Below are 15,791 nucleotides of genomic sequence, written 5' to 3'. Positions count from 1 at the left end.
ACATGTTTCCTGCCTTAAATGAGCTTGTCGCCTCCTGATATATTATCTTCATTTTACCCAGGAAGAAACAAGGTCAAGAAGATTAGCCTTTTCCTGTTAACACCGGAGGATACATGAGGTGCTTTATTTCAATTCTGCCATTTGACTTACACCATGGGGAGGGAAAGCTGCCTTGCAAATCCTGGAGCTCACAAACCTGTTAATCCTGAATTTTTTTTAACACTGTCCCTTACTTGATACTTGATCTGAGAAAGGATGAAGTAAACCTAAAAATGTTCTAAGAGAGCTTGTGGCTTATACAAGGTAACTAACCAGCCACTGTTTACTATCCTAACAGAAATCTGTAGGCATATTTCTTTTCTTTCTCTTTTTTCCTTTTTATGGGCAGCTTTTAAAAACCAAATCAAACCAACCAAACCAAATCACTGATAATTCAACAGCAGGTTCTAAATCACCCCCAAGACAGCAGCTAAACTCGGTTTAGACTTACAATGCGGTTTCTGGTGGTTGGATTGAAGAATGTATCTCTATCCTGAATATAAAAGTCTTTCATGGAGCTCTTCTCAAATAGGGCAATGAAAAACTCTTGTTCCGGTTGTTGATACTTTCATCCACTTGGAGGACTTTCATCAAACAGCGGAAGTTATCAAAGGCTGAGGACCGGGTTTTCAAATCATTGGGCTTCAGAGGCAATATTATGTGCAGTATCTCAGCGTATGTACAGAACACCTCCCACAGGGGGTGTACTTTTGCAAATACAAGCTTGTCATCCAAAACCTATATTGGGAGAATGAAAACACAAACCAGGAAAATATTTTCACATTTTTAGTATACAGATTTTTCCTACGTTGCTGGTAGTTAAAGCACTTGTGCAAACACACACATATGTCACACTGGTAAAAGTGAAGATATAATAAAAATAGATTTGCAATACATCATACATTTTTGCCTTAAAGATAATTTCTTTGTTGAAATTACTGAAAAGTTTTTTAAATTCCTTACAGTTCCTTTATAAAATAACCAATGTTTTAGATAAAGAAAAGCAAACTTGTTAATTTTTAGTCCAAATTAGTAACTAAAAATAGAAACACCAAAATATTCTTTGCAGTGGTATTGTAATGACAATTTTTTAAATTTCTGAAACCTAGAACTATTTACATATCTGTTCAATATATTGTTAAACAGCCATTAAAAGGGATTTAAAAGATTTATATTTATTGATATGGAATATATAATAAAAGGAGAAAACAAAAAAAATGTGAAATAATAATTTTCCTTTTTGGAAGGGAAAAATATCTTCATTTGAACAAAAAAAAGTTTAGAAGGATTTTATGATCCTTTATATATAATTAAGGTACAGATGGTTTTTAATTCCACTGTTCTTTCACTTTCAATTTTGGGGGTAACTTTTTATAATAAAAAAATCTTTAAAAAGGTTCTTGCATAAATACATTAATAGATATATTTATGACTATATTCTCTGGCTATTAAAAAAGATCTCCTAGCTGTGGATCTGAAACTTACATTCCATAATGCAGATTCTGACTGACTCGCCTCCCAGCCCACAGCAAAGGCACGGCTAGTGTGACATGTTTCAAATACCATTCCAAGGAACATGCAGGCTCCCAGCCAATGGCTGCAAGGGGACTGACACTGTTCTGGTTGCTCCCAGCTGCAGACCATCACAGATGAGGTTAGATCCACAGGCTCATATTTTCTCTGTCAAAAGAAATCAGAAAGTGTTAGGCTTTTACTTACACCAGGGAACAAGAATTTGTTCTTTTATGCAAAAAAATAACAACAAACCAATTTGAACCTGATGAAAAGACATTTACTCAAAACAGCACAGTAGCAATGAAGGTGCTCTGGCAGACAGGGACTTGTTGGATTCCTGTGAGTGCTGGACTCCTCACATGGAATTTCCTTGGCACTCCAGAAGGCCTGTGGTTGTCCTCATGGGTTTGTGGCCATAAGTGGCGCACAAAAGTCTCTGGCTTTGCCACAGTTTCAAAGCCTTTTTGGCTTATGAAAGGTTTTGCCCTCAAATGGAGTTTTCTTGAGTCCAGTCACTGATGTCATTTACCAGAGTTACAGTCCAGATCTGATATTCTAGACTCTTAATATCTTGCAGACATTCAAATGGTTCAGGTTTGGATGTGTATTCACCTCTGCAGGCCTGGACCAAATCCGATAAAGACACCCGGACAAGTTCAGCAAAATACAAAGAAATTTTTCTCTCTGCAAGACTGAAATGTCTGTGAAGCTATAAAAACATCTGCACCTACAAAAATAGGGAACCAACTCATCAATAACATATCTATCCATAATGCATGGACATTCAAAATAAATACTGTATCTACTCCTATTAAATTCTATCTTGCTTTTGCCAAACTGTGTCCTAAACTGAAAGGAAAGTAGGTAAATGTAGAGAATTTTTTACCTTTCAAGAGAAAAAGGAACCCTCCTACTCGGTTGGTGGGAATGTAAATTGGTGCAGCCTCTATGGAGGACAGAAAAGAGGTTCCATAAAAAAATGAAAATAGACTTCCGTGTGATCCAGCAATCCCATTCATGGATATATGTTTGGAGAAAAATTTAATTCAAAAAGACACATGCACCCCAATGTTCACAGCAGCACAATTTAAAATAGCCAAGACACTGAAACAACCCAAATGTTCACTGACAGATGACTGGATAAAGAAGTTGTGGTATATTATATATATATATATATATATATATATGTATATATACATGTATGCATATATATACACACGCATATATACACATGAACACACACACAAATGGAATACTGTTCAGCCACTAAAAAATAAAATAATGACATTTGCAATAACATGGATGGACCTACAGGGTATTATGCTAAGTGAAATAAGTCAGAGAAAGAAAAACAAATATTCTATGTATTAACTTATATGTATATCTAAAAAATAAAACAAATTAATGACTATAATAAAACAGAAATAGACTCACAGGTACACAGAACAGACTGGTGGTTACCAATGGGGAGAAGGAGAAGAGGGGTGGCAGGAAGGGGTTAGGGGATTGAGAGGTAAAAAGTACTAAGTATAAAATGGATAGGTTACAGGGCTGTATCATACAGCACAGGGAAATATAGCCAGTATTTTATGGTGACTTTAAATGGAATATAATCTATAAAAATGTTGAGCCTCTGTTTTGTACACCTGAAACTAATATGATGCAAATCAACTACTCAATTACAAAATTTTTAATCAAAGTTTTCTTTTCATATTATTTGCAATAAGTTAGAAGCCAGCACTGTCAACAGAAACATAGTGCAAGTCACAATTTTCCAGTAATCCCATTTAGAAAATAAAAAGGAACAAGTGAAATTAATTCCAGTAATAATTACATTTATCCCAAAATATCCAATATATTATCATTTCAAAAGTGTGATTGACACTTTTAAAACTTATTAATAATATTTTACATTATTTTTGTTGTACAAAGTCTTGAAAATCTATTATGTATTTTCCACTTATAGAACATCTCAATTCACAGTAGCCACATGTGGCTGGTGGCTACCATACTACACAGACCAGATTACACCATTCACACTTCTGATAAATTAACTGCTCTTACTTATTTAAAAAACTTGCAGAAAAGGGTTTAGATATTCCCTCTATCAAACAAAGCAACCTTGACAGGTGGGGATTATTTTCATTATAAAGTGAAAAATAAAGGTAAGAGAGCCATGCTTACATGTATGTTAAGGTAACAATACCTTCTTAATTCATTCAGGACTTTACAATCTTTCTTCATATGCCAAGGATTCACTGTCACTGCGCAATGTTTTTCACTACTATCATCTTTGTGATTGAGAGGCTTCTGATGACCCTGCTTTGTGCTTCTGTACATAAAGTAACAAAACAGAGAAAAAGACCTTATTAAAGATAATTTAGGGGGGAGGGTATAGCTCAAGTGAAAGATCATGTTCTTAGCATGCACAAGGGCCTGGGTTCAATCTCCAGTAATTCTTCTAAAAATAAAATAAATAAATAAAAACCTAATTACCACCCCCCAGCAAAAAATTAATTTATTACTTTAATTAAAAGTTTAAAAAAGATAATTTAGTGCAGGCTTATCAGGCTACAAGAGCTACAATGAATGCCCCCACCCATTAATTTAGAAGAAGTCTCACAGTATTTCTCAACATAAAGGCTAAAATATAATTGAGAACACTTCCTGATGGTCAGCATCATTTTAACAAAAATGTAGATAATTACGTCCCTGTTGTCAAATTTCTGTCAGAGTTGGGCATGGAACATTTAGTTAGTAAAAGTGATTTTGCAGCTCTCTTTGAAAGAAATGCTGAGAAATGATCTTTTCTGTTGGAAATTAGCCTGCTTTTAAATTCTTCAGTAGGCATAAGTGTTTACAAACCAGGCAGGAACTGGATTATATTTTACATATACTTTAGAAACTGATTTGAATTTTGCCCTCTACCTGCAAGGCTATTTCTTAGGTAATAACATAAGCAGGCCACTATACTAAATTTTGTTTCCCTGTTTGCTTAATCCTCACAACAACTCTGTAAGCTGCTATTATTACCCCCATATAACAGATAAAGAGCTTGAGGCAGAAAATAATTTGGGTAACTTGGTAAATGGTGGAGCTGGGTAAGACTGCAGCCAGTCTGACACTCAGGTCCATTCTTCTCACCAATGTCTGATACTGCTACCTACATTCAGCAATGACCGCTAATTTCATATTTAAGTGTGTCATTTCTAAAAGTGCAAAGCTATATTAGTACTGCTGTGTAAATTATCCGTTTGAGATGTGATTGCCAAAAAAAAAAAAAAAGAAATAAAATCAGGGTGCCACTGAGGGGGGGCAAACTGCATATGGACGGACACAAGGGGACTTTGTGAGGACAAAGTTGCACAAATCTAGAAATAGTTAAAATGGCTGACTTGTACAATTATAATGTGTGAATTTTATGGCCTGTAAATTACACCTTAATACAGATATTAAATTAAGAAACTGGGATACAAAATTAAGACTAAAACACATATATAAATCACACAAAGAACAACAGGCAAATATCATTATTTACTGCACCATTGTCCTTGATGCAGCTTCCTATCCTCACCCATTCCTGAAAGGATGATTCATTTTTAAAATAGTCTTTTAATTTATTCAGCAAATAATTTTTGATTGCCTACTATGTACCCAGGACTAGTCTAGGCAGTTGGAATAGATAAATAAACAATACAAAAGTCCTGTCCTCACGGAGCTTTGTTGGAGTCTAGCTGGGATGGGGGTGGAGATGACAATTCACACAACAGAGCAGCAGAGGAGGTGGCATGTTAGGAAAGAGGAACCATGGAAAAATCAAAAAAGGGCAAGGTAAAGAGAGTTTAGGGTATGGGATGAGGGTGATGTTGTATTAAATACCAGAGCAGGCCACACTGAGGACTGAGGTTAGAACTAAGACTTGGAGGTGAGAAGTCCCAGGTGGACGGAATAACCATCACCGAGGCCAGCGTGCACTTCGCATGTTCCAGAATGGGGGCACGGCTGGAGCTGCGGAGAAGGGTCAGTGCAGATCCTGTATGGCCTTGGAGGACGTTGTAAGGACTGTGGCTTTTACCCAGAGTGAAATGGGGAGGCACTGCAGAAGGACGACACAATCTAACTTAGGTTTTCGAGGCTCACTTGACTGCCAGGTGAGAATAGTCGAAACGGGTCAGAGATGAAAGGAGGGAAGCCTCTGAGAAGGGCTGTGCAGGAGGAGAGGACAGTGGCTCAGGGTAGGGAAGCAGCAGTGGAGGCAGGAACCATGGTGAGAAGTGGCTGGGTTCTGGATATGTTTTAAAGGCAGTGTTAGACCAGATCTATTGACAGAATTCATGTGGTATGTCAGTGAAAGTCAGAATAACTCCAAGTTTTTTGACCCAAGCAGCTGGATGGATTAAGTTTCCACTAACTGAATGGGGGAGGTTGCAGGAAGAACCAGTTTGGGGTGTAGGAGAACAAAGAGCTCAGTTTTTACACATGTTGCTTTTAAGATATCAGAGTTTCAAGTGAAGATGTCAAATCAGCAGAAGATTGTAAGAGTCCAGAGTTGGAGAGAAAAATTCTAGCAGGAGACAGAAATGTGGGAATCATGGGTCACACAGGTGGCACAGGAAGACATGAAACCCAGGTACTCAAACATTAAGATAACCTGGCATTAACCATAGAAGTTGTCCTTGAGGGCCTGCCTACTAGGTGTGGATATCAGTCCTATTTCCTGACCACTCGAGTTTTAAAAAGCAACTTACAAATTAATTCGTGCAAGACACTGCCTCCAGTGGGTGGGTCCAGAGCTGGAGTGGGAGAATTGGATGGTGCACACTACTCCCTACAGTAGAATGTGTGTGTGTGTGTGTGTGTGTACACATGTGTGTGTGCGCAGGGGGATGAGATACACCTGGCTTAAGAAAAAGAGCTAGTAAGTCTAGAAGCTGAAAGATGAAAGAACATCCAGATATGGTAGAGGGAACAGGGGAAACACTGTGTACTGTAAGACATATCCCCATAATGCCATTTCCCACCATCCTTTCATCAGGAACACAGTTGGAAAGGGGGGAATTATGTAGATACGTATGATGTACACAAACTTTCTGAGTATGTAACACAGAATATCTACATATGTAGCAAGTTAGTGATATTTATATATGCTTCAAGTTTAAAAACAAGTTCACAACAGAGGGAAAATAAAATACTGAGGAGTGGTAGAAGTATCATAGAAGGCCTTTCAATGCTCAGAATGGAAGCAAAAGCAGCTTCACCCAACAAAGAACATCAATAAGAGTCAAGAATGTTTATATTTGCTTAAGAAATTGAGAGTTACAACTTCCTGCTTTAAAGAATTAACATAAGACAGATACCACACTATAAGCAACGCCTATACTGGAGCTTTCTTAAAGCTATTTTAGTTCCTGCTTGTTCTGATGTACTCCAGACACTCTGCAAAGAAAACCTTCTATTCAAAGGCTTAAAGGAATAAAATAAGAAATAACACTGCATTCTTTTCAGTGGTCTCTGTACTGAAAGTCACTTGCAAATGCAGCACCCTGCCACAGGTCCACATTTTTAACAATAAAGACCTTTGCGCAATTTTTCAATTGCTATGTGACTTTGGGTCAGTCTCTCACTAAGAAGCAGAATGGAGTACCAGAAAATGACACATCAGGTCTAAAACTACAGATGTGGGAGATGAACCTACACCAGGAAACAGCTAAGTGGGAGGGTAAGGTTTACCTTTTAAGTTACCGTAAGTGCAGTTACACCTGCTCCCTGCTTCCCCTGTGAAGTGAAGAGCTAGTCTTTTCCAGAAAAGCTCTCATTCTGAGAACTGTCTTCTTTAAAATATTCGGAGATTCTCTTTTAAGGTTCTTGCACTTTTAAGCCTTTCCCCAACTCTACATCCTATAACAAGTGTAAAAATTATCCTATAGCCTATTGTTACAGAACATACTCTACAAAAGCTGAGGTTTCCCAGGGTTTGGATCCCAGAACTCTGCTACCAGATAATCCTAAAGCTTTCCTTCCATAACAGACTCTTCCGCCAATTCCCAGCTGTGGGCAAATTCGGCTTCTCAGATCAGGTAACTTTCTAACTCTGCCTACGAACACTCTGCTGCCAGTAAAGGAACTCTCAGACAGAAAGCACACAATGCCCCTAGTGAGGGTTGCCTCCTTCAATCAATCAAGATGCCATCACCAAGCAAATATTTAAACCTACTGCAAAACCTCTAAAGACATCTTACAAACAATATAGTTTGTATAGATGCATACTATTTGCTCTGGAATAGTGATTTCCAATGGAAGGAACAAAGGACCACATGACCCAAGCAATTTTTTAAAACTGCACATAACCATCCCTCTTCACGTGAGGATTCAGGCAAGACGGTCTTACAGGCCTAGGTGTAACAGAATGACAGCACCTCTAGGAGTAGGTTGAAAAGCAGCGAGGTAGACTTCTAGTGAAAGGGGGTGATGTAATAGGCCCCATCGCCCACTTACCTACCAGCACAGGACAGTCATCTCAGATCGAGAACAAACACTTTGGGAAACAGAGGTTGTTTATATTTTTATGGTATTCTGGTGGAAATAATGCCCTAAGTCATGTGAAGTTGTGGCTGCAAAATTGAACAGGGGACTGGACATTTTCACATTCAGGACAAAAATAGCCCCTGGATAGCCACCATATCTGCTCTCCCCTTTGCCTGTTCACCCCAAAAGCTGCAGGACTCTCCTGCTTGCAATGACACCCACCACTTCTCACAAATTCTTGCCAAGTTCACATCAGCAGCTGGTGGTGTCAAAGTCACCATTTGTACTGCTATGAAGTCCCTCCATTTCTTTATATCCCTTCTATTTTCTCTGTTGTCTTCCTAGCTACACTTGCATTCACAAGATAGTTACCGCACTAACATTGCCTCTGTAATCAGTCCAGGATATAGGAAGTAGAGATTCAACTGTAACCAGTCCCAGAATACTTGTCATGCCACACTAGTGTCCCAAAAAATACTCTGGCATCCCTCATCTCACTCAAAGAACCACTGCATTACTTAGAGGTTGTAAAATTAGAGGGCTTTCTCTACTGGGAAACACTGTGGCTTGTGGTAGAGTTGTGATTTCAGTTTTTGCAACTACTTACAGGCAAAAAGACATGGCCCGCAAATTTTCTTCAAGCGTTTGGTATTTAAACTTTCATTAGATACAGAGCCGGTGGACTAACCGTAATCTATGAACATATGGTCATATTATCAAATAATGTTCATGTCTACCTTACAGACATGTAAGAACTTGGATTACACCTGCAAGCCTCTAGGACTTTAGAATTAGATGTGAAGCATCCTGTGAGATAAAAAACCTCCTATCCAGTCACAGAACACAATTATAGACAACATGACACTAATGTCACTGAATACATTAGTATAGTCCATGTATGGTTAAGTTACATCGCCAATTTCTCAGAGCTGGAAAGGAGATGTCTAGAAAAGCTGGAAAAGCCCAATTACCAAAACAGCTCAAAAGTTAATGCAGACTCCTGCACCTCCCAGAGCAGAGGGCGGAGGGGGCATTGCCCAACACTCTGTCCTCCCCCAGGATGTGGCATGTGGGGAAGCAGGCAGGAATGGGTGGCTGGGACTCGGAGGTGGAGAGGTGATGAAAGAAAGAGTGGAACTGCTCTGGTCCTAGAACAACAGAGCTGTAAAAAGCTCGGCTTCAGTTCAACCAACTCCCTCTCCCACTTTCCCTCCCACCTACGTGACAAACAGAGCACAGCCAGGCACTTTCTGCCCATGACGGTGACTACTAGTAGGAAAGGGACCAGGATAAAAGCATGTCCTATAAAAGATCAGTCTGATTTCAAGGCTATGTTATAAACAATGAACAGCACTGTCAGAGTGGGACACTTGTGTGGCGCTCAAGTAGGGAGGAGGAGGTTGAGGATCCATTTCCAGCACTTCCATGTCTTTTATCACTCCTATTTCTGACCTTTCCTTTGCCACTTTTTGAAGCACTGCCATCACTGGCAGGTAAAGGGGCAGCAATGTGACTTGGCCGTTTGGCTGATGGGGCTACATTTCCCAGCAGTGGAATGAAAAGGCACTGGAAGAGGATCAGCTGGAAGATGTGAACTGCGGTCCTGGCCTGTGCCAAACACTAACCAGGTGACCCTGGGTTAGGCTCTTAGTCTCTCTGGGCTTCTGGCTGTTTACTTATAAAAGAAGGTTTTGTCATTGCACAAATATATCCAATATGAAATGTAACATGAAAGTCAAACATAATGACATCTCACCTGCTTGCTTCAGGGAACTGTACAAGCACTGAACACTATGTGAATGTAAACACAGTCTTAAGAAAACTATTGAGGTAAAGCACTAAACTGAACATGGAGATAAAGTTTTATGGATTTTCTTGGCTTTCTTTTTTAATTGCAACACTGAATTAATAGTTATTAGCTATAATCCACACCACCACCACTGCGAATAAATAAAGAAGGTAAGCACTGCCTGGATGCCTGTTATTGCCCGATGCTAAGCAGGGTGAGGGGTATAAAGGAGGCTGAACAAGTGAGTCTTCTCCAGTTACCAGCTAAGTGAGGAGACACATTGGAAACCACCCAGGAATGGTACCAAGTCAGTACTCAAATCCAAGATTACAGACTACTGATCATAAACAGTACAGGAATACAAAGAGGAGCTAGAAGTATTTGGAATAAATAGGGAAGACTCTATGAAGGGGATGGGGCTCCAACTAGTTCTCAGGGCAATTCTAAGCTGTTTTAACTGAGGACTGGATAGGAAAAGGCTGGTGACTCCTGGTTTTTAATAAGGCACAGGTTACCCTAGGAGGCTAAGTTACATAATGATTGGAACAAATAAGGTAAGTCCAAAATGATGAAGGGTCGAGACTCCCTGGCTGAGATCTGGTTGTGTTAAGTCTTTGACTTGACTGTAGATGTGGGAGCACCAAAACTGTAGGTTGACTGAAAGGGGGGGAGAGAATATCCAAGAATTCAGCAGAAGGAAAAATTCATGTATCAGGGATGAAAGCTCTTCATCAGAGTATCAGCAATCAGAATAGACACTTGAAACCAAAAACATACAGTTCAAGAAGCTGACAAAATGTGGAGGGTGGTGAGAGAAAGATAAATCAAAGACCACTCCAAGCCTTTGTGTATTCAAGACCGAAAGAATGATTATCCCACTGAATAAGTGGAGACGCTGCAAGAAAAAAGATTATGAAATCAGCTTTAGACATGTTGAATCTGACGTATGAGCTAAGAGTAGGTTTTCTCTAAGAAGCTCAAAATTCAAAACTGAAGCACAGATGTTGAGTACAGGCTTAAGATGCAGATGGACAAGACATGATAAATCTCCTAAAAGAAAACATAGGCAAAACATTATCTGACATAAATCTTAGCAACATTCTCCTAGGGTAATCTACCCAGGCAATGGAAATAAGAGAAAAAATAAAGAAAAGGGACATAATTAAACTCATAAATTTCTTCACAGCAAAGACAACCATAAGTAAAACAAAAGGAAACAACAACCTACGAATGGGAGAAAATATTTGCAAATGATACGACTAACAGAGGCTTAATTTTCAGAATATATATAACAGCTCATACAACTTAATAACAAAAAAACAAACAACTCAATCTTAAAATAGGCAGAAGACCTAAACAAGCATTTCTCCAATGAAGACACAAATGGCCAATAGGCACATGAAAGAATGCTCGATATCACTAATAAACTGAGAAATTCAAATCAAAACTATAATTAAGTATCAGCTCCCATCATTCAGAATGGCCATCGCTCAAAAGTTCATGAATGATAAATGCTAGAGAGGCTGTAGAGTGAAGGGTACCCTCTTACACTGCTGGTGGGAATCTAGTTTGGTGTAGTCATTATGGAAAGCATGGAAATCCCTGAAAAAACTAAAAGTAGACTTACCCTATGACCCAGCAATCCCACATCTGGGTATATAACTGGAAAGAACTCCAATGTGAAAAGATACCTGCACACCAGTATTCACAGCACCACTGTATACAAGAGCCGAGACATGGAGGAAAGCTAAATGTAGCAACAGATGACTGGATAAAGAAGTTGTGGCATATTTATACACTGGAATACTACTCTACCATGAATAGGACAAAATAAAACCATTTGCAGCAACATGGATGGAGCTAGAGATCGTCATTCTAAGTGAAAGCAGCCAGAAACAGAAAAATACCAAATGATACCACTCATATGTGCAATGTAAAAAAAGAGAGAAAAAGACACTGTGAACTCATCTACAGAACAGAAACAGACTTGCAGACTTAGTAAACAATCAAGGTTACCAGGGAAAGGGGATAGGAAGGGATAAATTTGGGAGTTTGAGATTTACAAATGTCAGCCACTATATATAAAAAGAGATTTTAAATTAAGTTTCTTCTATATAGCACAGAAACCTATGTTCATTATCTAGCAATAACCTATAATGAAAAAGCTGATACAGCCACCAACTGAGGAAGCAGGAGAAGAAAGGAGAGTTAGTTATGCTGGGCTAGAGCCCACTTCTAAAATCCTTGTCAGCCACTGAGGCTGCCCCGAGTACACTGAGCTTTCCTCCCAGGGACAGGCTGACATGACATGCGTCCTGCAAACCTGGGGCAGCAGAGGCCGTCCCCAGGTCTGGCCCTAGGGGAGATGGGAGCAAGTCCACCTGCTCCCCTTGGGGCAGCACCCCTCCCTGCAGCCCCTGCCACCTGACTGCACCACGCCTGCATCTCAGGAAACCACTGACTTGAAAACAACTGATCCACGAACCTGGGGCAGCGGCAGGGAGATGGGCAGCGACCTGGCAAGCTGGTAGACTTGCCCCCATCTCCCCCATGGCCTGTCCAGGGCTCGGCCTCTGCTGCTCCAGGCACGGTCCGCAGGTCAGCCTGCTCTCGGGAGGAGGGCACGGTGTGGTTGAAGGCAGTGGCGGGTTATGGGGTCTGCCCATGGGAGCCCTTGGATTTGCTTCAAACTCCCCAGCGCATGGCCTGAGCTTGGCCTCTGCTGCCTCAGGTTCGTGGAACTCAGGTTACAGGTCAGCCTGCTCCTGGAAGGCGGGTGCTGTGCTGTCAGGGAAAGGCGGCAGCTGCGATGGCGGGATTGGGGCTGCCCTGTGAGAGCGCGGGGGTTGCAACAATTTCCCGCTGCTGCTGCAGCCATCCCAGCACACTCATCGCACCGAGCCCATCTCCCAGGAGCAGACTGACCTGTAACCTGAGTCCCACTTACCTGGGTCTTTAGAGGCCGCCCCCAAGGTCAGGCCGCAGGTAAGATGGGAGCAAATCCATGGGCTCTCATGGGGCAGTCCCCATTCCATCCGAGGCCCCGCGACCGCACCGCACCCACCTGCAAGGAGCAGGCCATCGTCTGAGGGCCAGTCGGAGATGCTCTGGAACCGTCCGGCGCCCTCCCAACTCCCGGGGCTGTACCTGCTCTCCTAAACCCGTGTATAAGCGGCGGCAAAAACACGGTGTTCAGGAACTACTAATACCGGGGTTACCACGAACCACAGCGGCGGCTGGGACCCGCCTCAGGGTCCTAACGGGACGCGCGGCTGGGACCTCACCTCCGCACCCCTCCCTGGGCGCCTCCTCAGCTGCACAGCCCAGGCGTCACCCGCCGGCTCCCCGAGCAGCGCGCCCCCACCAGCGCCCTCTTAACTGTCCGGCAGCGGCAGCCGAGCCGCGGGCAAGCGGCGGCCCAGGCCCCAGGCCGTGTTCCTCTTCCAGGAGCTGGTCCAGGAGCAGCCGGCTGCCGCCAGCTTCCACGCGTTCTGGGTGGGTTCCGGCGTCCGCGCGTCTGTCCGTCTGCGCGTGCGCGCCCCTCCTCCTCCCGCCCGCAGCGCAAACTGCTCGGGTGGGTCTCCTGCTTTACCGGCCCTGGCCGCTGGGGCCGGGAGGAGCCAGATGGGGCCCCTCCTGCTTGTCCCGCCGGGTCTCCATCCCCAGAGCCTTCACCCAGCCACCGACTGGGTCCTGGCATTGAACTAGAACCACGACTGCCCTAGGCCAGGCCTCACCCACCCAGCCCCACTTTCCCTGCTCAACTTCCCCTCCCTGTTACTACCCTCCCACCACTGGCCAGGCCCAGTCTCCCACCAGACCTTGAAGACAGGGCTCCTTCTCCTCACACCATGGTCCCTGCCCTGACACTCCATCCTGCTAGGTCCTAACCTATGGCCCCTACACCCACAAGCTTACCCCTCATGCCTCAGCACAGGACACCCAACATCCTGAAATTATCCCCCTCACCTCTCAGCCAGGTCATTTCCACTCTGATCGGGCCCCACACCTCTCAACCTGTACCCCCACACCATGGGATCCCCTTAAATCTGAGTGCACCCCTACCCTGAGCTCACTCACTCACCCTTCACCCTGTGGTTGGGGTGGGGAAATCCGTGCTCCAGTAATGATGACTACTGCCACCAGTGGGGGATCGAGCCTAGTGTGCACCTTCAGAGTTAATGTCTGAGGCTACAGGGTGAGGCAGGCTGGGATGAAGGTGGTTCCAATTCCTGCCTTGGCACCCTGATCCCCGCAGCCTGTGCCTGAACTGACCTGATGGGTCAGGTTGATCCCAGACTGCCAGCCACTGGCCTTGGGCTTTCGGTGGTGATCTGGACTCCTAGGGCGGAGGCACTGGGCACGCGGACCTTTGGGGTGGGGGAGTTCAGAGTATGCACTTAATCCCAGGGTTAGACATCAGATGGTGGGCTGTGTGCATGGGGCTTTGTGCATGGCATGGACTCAGCACAGGTGGGTGCAGGGAACTTGTTCATTCACACCAGGCCAGAGGGAAGAGGGAAGGGAGCTTTTAAAGTGTCAAAGTGAGGAAGCCAAAGCTTTAGAGCAAAGTAGGAAGGTGCACTGGCCAGGCCACCATGGATCTTGCCGCAACGCTTGTCCCTTGCATCAGGGGAGACTGGCAGTTGACTGGCCAATGAGACATCCCCTGCTGTGGTATAGTTTACAGGCAATTGAAGGGATTTTGAAAGGTAATTTTAATCCAATAATTTTCAGTTTCTCTGTGGTAGACTAGGTCCAAAATCATGGTGAATCTGGCAGGGATCCTGCCTGAAATCCAGCCTGGGACAGTGGAGGACCCACCCAGGAATCATCCACTTAGCTCTCACCAAAAGTCACTGTAATAGAGAAGAATAAATCTGACTCCATATTGGATCTGTTCCTTTTCCTTTAACCCTCTGCCGTGTTATCTAGGCTTAGACTTGCAAGCTCTGCACTTTTTGTAAAACAGTGTTGCCTTTAGCCTGAAATAAACAGGAGAGCCTATTCTCAAAAGTCTGAGCTTTAAGGATATTAACACTTTGCACTCCTATAAAGATAACAAGTTGCAGAATAGAAAAAGTTTGTTTTGTTGCAGGTTTTGCAGGAACACCATGATCTGACCCACGTGGACAGCTGCAAAGGATTCCAAGAACAAAGAATTCCTACACCAACAAGTTTGCAACAACCAACCACAGCCCCTCCCCTTTTTAGTAGAAAAGGAGCCTGAAGTTGACATGGGGAAGATGGTTCTCCAAGATATTAGTCCGCCATTATCTTGGTTTATAGCTGTTTACGTAGACCAGGTCATAGTGCCTCTGTAAATCCCCTAACAAAACAAAAGTAGTTTTCTATTCTACAACCTGTTGTCTTTATATAAGTGCAAAAGTGTTAATATCCTTAAAAAATCAAAGCCTTGAAAGTAGGCTCTTCTGTATATTTAAGGCTAAAGGCAACATTGTTTTACAAAAGGTGCAGAGCTAGTAAAACTAAGCCTAGAAAAGAGGGCAAAGGGTTAAAGCCAAAAGGACAGATCTTCTATGGAGTCAGATTTTTTCTTTTCTATTATACTATATTCTATTTTTGTTTTAAGTATATAAGAATAAAGTTTAGCCTTTTCCCATTTTAAATTGTGCAATTTTAAGGAGCATTAATTGCATTCACAGTGCTGTGAGACCAGCACCACTTGTTTCAGACTATTTCCTTCCTCAAAGTAAAAGCTTGTATACAAAGAGCACCCCACGTCCTACCTCCCCTAGCCCATGACAAGCCCTAATCCCCTTTCTCTCTCTATGTCTTTACGTATCCTGGAGGTTCCCTATCAGTGAAATCGTATAAAAGGTGGCTTTTTTTTGGTTTGTCTGCCCACATATCTTAAGTAGGGACGGGTGAATTATTTTTTTTGTTGTTTTCACGTGAATTA

The 15,791-nt window shown here is 42.6% G+C and overlaps 1 long non-coding RNA gene across 2 annotated transcripts; it reads right to left on the bottom strand.

The window, feature by feature from the left end:
- Positions 1–1,665: 1,665 nt before the first annotated feature.
- On the bottom strand, positions 1,666–13,345 carry LOC140691510 (uncharacterized). 2 transcript variants are annotated; one of them, XR_012067216.1, is made up of 3 exons: positions 13,153–13,345; positions 3,739–3,886; positions 1,666–1,719 (listed from the first exon to the last, which is right to left on the bottom strand). It is a non-coding gene; the product is annotated as an uncharacterized lncRNA (long non-coding RNA). The 2 variants fall into 2 exon arrangements; XR_012067217.1 differs by lacking the exon at positions 1,666–1,719 and adding an exon at positions 2,441–2,500.
- Between the last annotated feature and the right edge of the window lie 2,446 nt (positions 13,346–15,791).

Source organism: Vicugna pacos, chromosome 35 (genome assembly GCF_048564905.1).
Source record: "Vicugna pacos chromosome 35, VicPac4, whole genome shotgun sequence".
Classification (NCBI taxonomy): Eukaryota; Metazoa; Chordata; class Mammalia; order Artiodactyla; family Camelidae; genus Vicugna; species Vicugna pacos.
The sequence above is the reverse complement of the archived record's forward strand: the minus strand, read 5'-3'. Positions and strand labels throughout refer to the sequence as shown.